The sequence below is a fragment of the Anoplopoma fimbria genome, unplaced genomic scaffold, assembly GCF_027596085.1.
Source record: "Anoplopoma fimbria isolate UVic2021 breed Golden Eagle Sablefish unplaced genomic scaffold, Afim_UVic_2022 Un_contig_7436_pilon_pilon, whole genome shotgun sequence".
Lineage (NCBI taxonomy): Eukaryota > Metazoa > Chordata > Actinopteri > Perciformes > Anoplopomatidae > Anoplopoma > Anoplopoma fimbria.
Window position 1 is genome coordinate 1 of NW_026551313.1, and position 8,325 is coordinate 8,325.

At 42.8% G+C, this 8,325-nt stretch overlaps 15 non-coding genes across 15 annotated transcripts; all 15 read right to left on the reverse strand.

The window, feature by feature from the left end:
• Window positions 1-98: 98 nt before the first annotated feature.
• Window positions 99-217, reverse strand: LOC129115388 (5S ribosomal RNA). The gene has a single exon (XR_008533019.1). It is a non-coding gene; the product is annotated as a 5S ribosomal RNA (ribosomal RNA).
• Window positions 218-574: 357 nt separating this feature from the next.
• Window positions 575-693, reverse strand: LOC129115398 (5S ribosomal RNA). Its single transcript, XR_008533028.1, has one exon. It is a non-coding gene; the product is annotated as a 5S ribosomal RNA (ribosomal RNA).
• Window positions 694-994: 301 nt separating this feature from the next.
• LOC129115399 (5S ribosomal RNA) lies at window positions 995-1,110 on the reverse strand. Its single transcript, XR_008533029.1, has one exon. It is a non-coding gene; the product is annotated as a 5S ribosomal RNA (ribosomal RNA).
• A 380-nt stretch (window positions 1,111-1,490) lies between these two features.
• On the reverse strand, window positions 1,491-1,609 carry LOC129115400 (5S ribosomal RNA). Its single transcript, XR_008533030.1, has one exon. It is a non-coding gene; the product is annotated as a 5S ribosomal RNA (ribosomal RNA).
• Window positions 1,610-1,988: 379 nt separating this feature from the next.
• LOC129115401 (5S ribosomal RNA) lies at window positions 1,989-2,107 on the reverse strand. The gene has a single exon (XR_008533031.1). It is a non-coding gene; the product is annotated as a 5S ribosomal RNA (ribosomal RNA).
• A 380-nt stretch (window positions 2,108-2,487) lies between these two features.
• On the reverse strand, window positions 2,488-2,606 carry LOC129115402 (5S ribosomal RNA). Its single transcript, XR_008533032.1, has one exon. It is a non-coding gene; the product is annotated as a 5S ribosomal RNA (ribosomal RNA).
• Window positions 2,607-2,985: 379 nt separating this feature from the next.
• LOC129115403 (5S ribosomal RNA) lies at window positions 2,986-3,104 on the reverse strand. The gene has a single exon (XR_008533033.1). It is a non-coding gene; the product is annotated as a 5S ribosomal RNA (ribosomal RNA).
• Window positions 3,105-3,484: 380 nt separating this feature from the next.
• Window positions 3,485-3,603, reverse strand: LOC129115389 (5S ribosomal RNA). The gene has a single exon (XR_008533020.1). It is a non-coding gene; the product is annotated as a 5S ribosomal RNA (ribosomal RNA).
• Window positions 3,604-3,983: 380 nt separating this feature from the next.
• On the reverse strand, window positions 3,984-4,102 carry LOC129115390 (5S ribosomal RNA). The gene has a single exon (XR_008533021.1). It is a non-coding gene; the product is annotated as a 5S ribosomal RNA (ribosomal RNA).
• A 379-nt stretch (window positions 4,103-4,481) lies between these two features.
• On the reverse strand, window positions 4,482-4,600 carry LOC129115392 (5S ribosomal RNA). The gene has a single exon (XR_008533022.1). It is a non-coding gene; the product is annotated as a 5S ribosomal RNA (ribosomal RNA).
• A 380-nt stretch (window positions 4,601-4,980) lies between these two features.
• LOC129115393 (5S ribosomal RNA) lies at window positions 4,981-5,099 on the reverse strand. The gene has a single exon (XR_008533023.1). It is a non-coding gene; the product is annotated as a 5S ribosomal RNA (ribosomal RNA).
• Window positions 5,100-5,479: 380 nt separating this feature from the next.
• Window positions 5,480-5,598, reverse strand: LOC129115394 (5S ribosomal RNA). The gene has a single exon (XR_008533024.1). It is a non-coding gene; the product is annotated as a 5S ribosomal RNA (ribosomal RNA).
• Window positions 5,599-5,978: 380 nt separating this feature from the next.
• LOC129115395 (5S ribosomal RNA) lies at window positions 5,979-6,097 on the reverse strand. Its single transcript, XR_008533025.1, has one exon. It is a non-coding gene; the product is annotated as a 5S ribosomal RNA (ribosomal RNA).
• Window positions 6,098-6,476: 379 nt separating this feature from the next.
• LOC129115396 (5S ribosomal RNA) lies at window positions 6,477-6,595 on the reverse strand. The gene has a single exon (XR_008533026.1). It is a non-coding gene; the product is annotated as a 5S ribosomal RNA (ribosomal RNA).
• A 379-nt stretch (window positions 6,596-6,974) lies between these two features.
• Window positions 6,975-7,093, reverse strand: LOC129115397 (5S ribosomal RNA). The gene has a single exon (XR_008533027.1). It is a non-coding gene; the product is annotated as a 5S ribosomal RNA (ribosomal RNA).
• Window positions 7,094-8,325: the final 1,232 nt, after the last annotated feature.

Below are 8,325 nucleotides of genomic sequence, written 5' to 3' on the forward strand. Positions count from 1 at the left end.
CCGGCAAGTCATGTTCTAGCTATTTCCTTCCCACCCTGTCGGTGTCCACTGAAAAAGCAGCAGCGCCCTCTGCTTTTTGTAAAGAGGAGTGAAAAAAAAGCTTACAGCACCTGGTATTCCCAGGCGGTCTCCCATCCAAGTACTGACCAGGCCCGACCCTGCTTAGCTTCCGAGATCAGACGAGATCGGGCGTGTTCAGGGTGGTATGGCCGTAAGCAAATATTGTGCCTACCAAGGGCCTTTTAAAGATACTATATCACCACGCTTTGCTCTTTCGTCTATACAGGGAGCGCCTGCAGATTTCCAGACACACTCACAGCTTTTAAATGTCAAATCAGAATGTACAAAGTGGCTATAAGGATCACAAATGTAGTGCAGTAAAAATATTAATATTTACTGTTGAAATGTAGAATACGTTAGCATAAAATTGAAAAGAAAATGATCGATGAGCTTAGGAATGATGAAAGCCATCATTTAACTGGATTTGTGTCATTTCTATACCGGCAAGTCATGATCTAGCTATATCCTTCCCACCCTGTCGGTGTCCACTGAAAAAGCAGCAGCGCCCTCTGCTTTTGTACAGCACCTGGTATTCCCAGGCGGTCTCCCATCCAAGTACTGACCAGGCCCGACCCTGCTTAGCTTCCGAGATCAGACGAGATCGGGCGTGTTCAGGGTGGTATGGCCGTAAGCAAATATTGTGCCTACCAAAGGTCCTTTTAAAGATACTATATCACCACACTTTGCTCTTTCGTCTATACAGGGAGCGCCTGCAGATTTCCAGACACACTCACAGCTTTTAAATGTCAAATCAGAATGTACAAAGTGGCTATAAGGATCACAAATGTAGTGCAGTAAAAATATTAATATTTACTGTTGAAATGTAGAATACGTTAGCATAAAATTGAAAAGAAAATGATCGATGAGCTTAGGAATGATGAAAGCCATCATTTAACTGGATTTGTGTCATTTCTATACCTGCAAGTCATGTTCTAGCTAGCACCTGGTATTCCCAGGCGGTCTCCCATCCAAGTACTGACCAGGCCCGACCCTGCTTAGCTTCCGAGATCAGACGAGATCGGGCGTGTTCAGGGTGGTATGGCCGTAAGCAAATATTGTGCCTACCAAAGGTCCTTTTAAAGATACTATATCACCACGCTTTGCTCTTTCGTCTATACAGGGAGCGCCTGCAGATTTCCAGACACACTCACAGCTTTTAAATGTCAAATCAGAATGTACAAAGTGGCTATAAGGATCACAAATGTAGTGCAGTAAAAATATTAATATTTACTGTTGAAATGTAGAATACGTTAGCATAAAATTGAAAAGAAAATGATCGATGAGCTTAGGAATGATGAAAGCCATCATTTAACTGGATTTGTGTCATTTCTATACCGGCAAGTCATGATCTAGCTATATCCTTCCCACCCTGTCGGTGTCCACTGAAAAAGCAGCAGCGCCCTCTGCTTTTTGTAAAGAGGAGTGAAAAAAGCTTACAGCACCTGGTATTCCCAGGCGGTCTCCCATCCAAGTACTGACCAGGCCCGACCCTGCTTAGCTTCCGAGATCAGACGAGATCGGGCGTGTTCAGGGTGGTATGGCCGTAAGCAAATATTGTGCCTACCAAAGGTCCTTTTAAAGATACTATATCACCACGCTTTGCTCTTTCGTCTATACAGGGAGCGCCTGCAGATTTCCAGACACACTCACAGCTTTTAAATGTCAAATCAGAATGTACAAAGTGGCTATAAGGATCACAAATGTAGTGCAGTAAAAATATTAATATTTACTGTTGAAATGTAGAATACGTTAGCATAAAATTGAAAAGAAAATGATCGATGAGCTTAGGAATGATGAAAGCCATCATTTAACTGGATTTGTGTCATTTCTATACCGGCAAGTCATGATCTAGCTATTTCCTTCCCACCCTGTCGGTGTCCACTGAAAAAGCAGCAGCGCCCTCTGCTTTTTGTAAAGAGGAGTGAAAAAGCTTACAGCACCTGGTATTCCCAGGCGGTCTCCCATCCAAGTACTGACCAGGCCCGACCCTGCTTAGCTTCCGAGATCAGACGAGATCGGGCGTGTTCAGGGTGGTATGGCCGTAAGCAAATATTGTGCCTACCAAAGGGCCTTTTAAAGATACTATATCACCACGCTTTGCTCTTTCGTCTATACAGGGAGCGCCTGCAGATTTCCAGACACACTCACAGCTTTTAAATGTCAAATCAGAATGTACAAAGTGGCTATAAGGATCACAAATGTAGTGCAGTAAAAATATTAATATTTACTGTTGAAATGTAGAATACGTTAGCATAAAATTGAAAAGAAAATGATCGATGAGCTTAGGAATGATGAAAGCCATCATTTAACTGGATTTGTGTCATTTCTATACCGGCAAGTCATGATCTAGCTATATCCTTCCCACCCTGTCGGTGTCCACTGAAAAAGCAGCAGCGCCCTCTGCTTTTTGTAAAGAGGAGTGAAAAAAGCTTACAGCACCTGGTATTCCCAGGCGGTCTCCCATCCAAGTACTGACCAGGCCCGACCCTGCTTAGCTTCCGAGATCAGACGAGATCGGGCGTGTTCAGGGTGGTATGGCCGTAAGCAAATATTGTGCCTACCAAAGGTCCTTTTAAAGATACTATATCACCACGCTTTGCTCTTTCGTCTATACAGGGAGCGCCTGCAGATTTCCAGACACACTCACAGCTTTTAAATGTCAAATCAGAATGTACAAAGTGGCTATAAGGATCACAAATGTAGTGCAGTAAAAATATTAATATTTACTGTTGAAATGTAGAATACGTTAGCATAAAATTGAAAAGAAAATGATCGATGAGCTTAGGAATGATGAAAGCCATCATTTAACTGGATTTGTGTCATTTCTATACCGGCAAGTCATGATCTAGCTATTTCCTTCCCACCCTGTCGGTGTCCACTGAAAAAGCAGCAGCGCCCTCTGCTTTTTGTAAAGAGGAGTGAAAAAGCTTACAGCACCTGGTATTCCCAGGCGGTCTCCCATCCAAGTACTGACCAGGCCCGACCCTGCTTAGCTTCCGAGATCAGACGAGATCGGGCGTGTTCAGGGTGGTATGGCCGTAAGCAAATATTGTGCCTACCAAAGGGCCTTTTAAAGATACTATATCACCACGCTTTGCTCTTTCGTCTATACAGGGAGCGCCTGCAGATTTCCAGACACACTCACAGCTTTTAAATGTCAAATCAGAATGTACAAAGTGGCTATAAGGATCACAAATGTAGTGCAGTAAAAAGATTAATATTTACTGTTGAAATGTAGAATACGTTAGCATAAAATTGAAAAGAAAATGATCGATGAGCTTAGGAATGATGAAAGCCATCATTTAACTGGATTTGTGTCATTTCTATACCGGCAAGTCATGATCTAGCTATTTCCTTCCCACCCTGTCGGTGTCCACTGAAAAAGCAGCAGCGCCCTCTGCTTTTTGTAAAGAGGAGTGAAAAAAGCTTACAGCACCTGGTATTCCCAGGCGGTCTCCCATCCAAGTACTGACCAGGCCCGACCCTGCTTAGCTTCCGAGATCAGACGAGATCGGGCGTGTTCAGGGTGGTATGGCCGTAAGCAAATATTGTGCCTACCAAAGGGCCTTTTAAAGATACTATATCACCACGCTTTGCTCTTTCGTCTATACAGGGAGCGCCTGCAGATTTCCAGACACACTCACAGCTTTTAAATGTCAAATCAGAATGTACAAAGTGGCTATAAGGATCACAAATGTAGTGCAGTAAAAAGATTAATATTTACTGTTGAAATGTAGAATACGTTAGCATAAAATTGAAAAGAAAATGATCGATGAGCTTAGGAATGATGAAAGCCATCATTTAACTGGATTTGTGTCATTTCTATACCGGCAAGTCATGATCTAGCTATTTCCTTCCCACCCTGTCGGTGTCCACTGAAAAAGCAGCAGCGCCCTCTGCTTTTTGTAAAGAGGAGTGAAAAAAGCTTACAGCACCTGGTATTCCCAGGCGGTCTCCCATCCAAGTACTGACCAGGCCCGACCCTGCTTAGCTTCCGAGATCAGACGAGATCGGGCGTGTTCAGGGTGGTATGGCCGTAAGCAAATATTGTGCCTACCAAAGGGCCTTTTAAAGATACTATATCACCACGCTTTGCTCTTTCGTCTATACAGGGAGCGCCTGCAGATTGCCAGACACACTCACAGCTTTTAAATGTCAAATCAGAATGTACAAAGTGGCTATAAGGATCACAAATGTAGTGCAGTAAAAAGATTAATATTTACTGTTGAAATGTAGAATACGTTAGCATAAAATTGAAAAGAAAATGATCGATGAGCTTAGGAATGATGAAAGCCATCATTTAACTGGATTTGTGTCATTTCTATACCGGCAAGTCATGATCTAGCTATTTCCTTCCCACCCTGTCGGTGTCCACTGAAAAAGCAGCAGCGCCCTCTGCTTTTTGTAAAGAGGAGTGAAAAAGCTTACAGCACCTGGTATTCCCAGGCGGTCTCCCATCCAAGTACTGACCAGGCCCGACCCTGCTTAGCTTCCGAGATCAGACGAGATCGGGCGTGTTCAGGGTGGTATGGCCGTAAGCAAATATTGTGCCTACCAAAGGGCCTTTTAAAGATACTATATCACCACGCTTTGCTCTTTCGTCTATACAGGGAGCGCCTGCAGATTTCCAGACACACTCACAGCTTTTAAATGTCAAATCAGAATGTACAAAGTGGCTATAAGGATCACAAATGTAGTGCAGTAAAAAGATTAATATTTACTGTTGAAATGTAGAATACGTTAGCATAAAATTGAAAAGAAAATGATCGATGAGCTTAGGAATGATGAAAGCCATCATTTAACTGGATTTGTGTCATTTCTATACCGGCAAGTCATGATCTAGCTATTTCCTTCCCACCCTGTCGGTGTCCACTGAAAAAGCAGCAGCGCCCTCTGCTTTTTGTAAAGAGGAGTGAAAAAAGCTTACAGCACCTGGTATTCCCAGGCGGTCTCCCATCCAAGTACTGACCAGGCCCGACCCTGCTTAGCTTCCGAGATCAGACGAGATCGGGCGTGTTCAGGGTGGTATGGCCGTAAGCAAATATTGTGCCTACCAAAGGGCCTTTTAAAGATACTATATCACCACGCTTTGCTCTTTCGTCTATACAGGGAGCGCCTGCAGATTTCCAGACACACTCACAGCTTTTAAATGTCAAATCAGAATGTACAAAGTGGCTATAAGGATCACAAATGTAGTGCAGTAAAAAGATTAATATTTACTGTTGAAATGTAGAATACGTTAGCATAAAATTGAAAAGAAAATGATCGATGAGCTTAGGAATGATGAAAGCCATCATTTAACTGGATTTGTGTCATTTCTATACCGGCAAGTCATGATCTAGCTATTTCCTTCCCACCCTGTCGGTGTCCACTGAAAAAGCAGCAGCGCCCTCTGCTTTTTGTAAAGAGGAGTGAAAAAAGCTTACAGCACCTGGTATTCCCAGGCGGTCTCCCATCCAAGTACTGACCAGGCCCGACCCTGCTTAGCTTCCGAGATCAGACGAGATCGGGCGTGTTCAGGGTGGTATGGCCGTAAGCAAATATTGTGCCTACCAAAGGGCCTTTTAAAGATACTATATCACCACGCTTTGCTCTTTCGTCTATACAGGGAGCGCCTGCAGATTTCCAGACACACTCACAGCTTTTAAATGTCAAATCAGAATGTACAAAGTGGCTATAAGGATCACAAATGTAGTGCAGTAAAAAGATTAATATTTACTGTTGAAATGTAGAATACGTTAGCATAAAATTGAAAAGAAAATGATCGATGAGCTTAGGAATGATGAAAGCCATCATTTAACTGGATTTGTGTCATTTCTATACCGGCAAGTCATGATCTAGCTATTTCCTTCCCACCCTGTCGGTGTCCACTGAAAAAGCAGCAGCGCCCTCTGCTTTTTGTAAAGAGGAGTGAAAAAAGCTTACAGCACCTGGTATTCCCAGGCGGTCTCCCATCCAAGTACTGACCAGGCCCGACCCTGCTTAGCTTCCGAGATCAGACGAGATCGGGCGTGTTCAGGGTGGTATGGCCGTAAGCAAATATTGTGCCTACCAAAGGGCCTTTTAAAGATACTATATCACCACGCTTTGCTCTTTCGTCTATACAGGGAGCGCCTGCAGATTTCCAGACACACTCACAGCTTTTAAATGTCAAATCAGAATGTACAAAGTGGCTATAAGGATCACAAATGTAGTGCAGTAAAAAGATTAATATTTACTGTTGAAATGTAGAATACGTTAGCATAAAATTGAAAAGAAAATGATCGATGAGCTTAGGAATGATGAAAGCCATCATTTAACTGGATTTGTGTCATTTCTATACCGGCAAGTCATGATCTAGCTATTTCCTTCCCACCCTGTCGGTGTCCACTGAAAAAGCAGCAGCGCCCTCTGCTTTTTGTAAAGAGGAGTGAAAAAGCTTACAGCACCTGGTATTCCCAGGCGGTCTCCCATCCAAGTACTGACCAGGCCCGACCCTGCTTAGCTTCCGAGATCAGACGAGATCGGGCGTGTTCAGGGTGGTATGGCCGTAAGCAAATATTGTGCCTACCAAAGGGCCTTTTAAAGATACTATATCACCACGCTTTGCTCTTTCGTCTATACAGGGAGCGCCTGCAGATTTCCAGACACACTCACAGCTTTTAAATGTCAAATCAGAATGTACAAAGTGGCTATAAGGATCACAAATGTAGTGCAGTAAAAAGATTAATATTTACTGTTGAAATGTAGAATACGTTAGCATAAAATTGAAAAGAAAATGATCGATGAGCTTAGGAATGATGAAAGCCATCATTTAACTGGATTTGTGTCATTTCTATACCGGCAAGTCATGATCTAGCTATTTCCTTCCCACCCTGTCGGTGTCCACTGAAAAAGCAGCAGCGCCCTCTGCTTTTTGTAAAGAGGAGTGAAAAAGCTTACAGCACCTGGTATTCCCAGGCGGTCTCCCATCCAAGTACTGACCAGGCCCGACCCTGCTTAGCTTCCGAGATCAGACGAGATCGGGCGTGTTCAGGGTGGTATGGCCGTAAGCAAATATTGTGCCTACCAAAGGGCCTTTTAAAGATACTATATCACCACGCTTTGCTCTTTCGTCTATACAGGGAGCGCCTGCAGATTGCCAGACACACTCACAGCTTTTAAATGTCAAATCAGAATGTACAAAGTGGCTATAAGGTTCACAATTGTAGTGCAGTAAAAAGATTAATATTTACTGTTGAAATGTAGAATACGTTAGCATAAAATTGAAAAGAAAATGATCGATGAGCTTAGGAATGATGAAAGCCATCATTTAACTGGATTTGTGTCATTTCTATACCGGCAAGTCATGATCTAGCTATATCCTTCCCACCCTGTCGGTGTCCACTGAAAAAAGCAGCAGCGCCTCTGCTTTTTGTAAAGGGAGTGAAAAAAGCTTACAGCACCTGGTATTCCCAGGCGGTCTCCCATCCAAGTACTGACCAGGCCCGACCCTGCTTAGCTTCCGAGATCAGACGAGATCGGGCGTGTTTTTTTTTTTTTTTATTATCAAAAACACCAATTTTATATACAAAAGACATTCATCTGTAAATATTTACACAAAACAATGAAATACACACAGGAATCACATTCATGTTAAGGGGTAACAAAACTCAAGAAAAAAAAAGAAAAAGAAATCACTTAATAATAACACGTGCGCCTGATAAACATAGAGGCACACTCAGAAATTAAATGCTAGTTTCCCTTCCGATGTTACAAATAGACATGCTATATAACAGTGCTGATAAAGGACAGCCCTGTCTCACTGACCTCTCCAAAGCAAAGGTGTCTGTCATCAGACCATTACATTTGACCCTACTCTTAGCTTCCCATGCCAACGGCCTGATCCAACTCACTATTCTATCCCCAAACCCCAAACTCTTCCTTGGTCAGGAAACAAGAACTCATATTCCATATCAAAAGCCTTATTCAAAGTCGCTGATCCCAGACTGTTCTTCAACATTTTTAACAACGTCCTAACATTCCCTGCCCATATCTGTATATGTCTCTCGCCTTCGACACTATATGCCTGTGTGGGTGATATTATTCCTCCCATTACGTTCTTAATCCTATCGCTAAACCCTTGTTAAGATCTTATAGTCACTATTCAATAAATAATTTGGCCTATAATTCACTTAACCTACTCCCTATTTTTTAAATAATATTGTGATTACTAGTAACCATGGATTCTGGAACCAGTTGTCCCTCCTCCATGCTTTGATATACCATTAGCAGTATGGGTGCCAA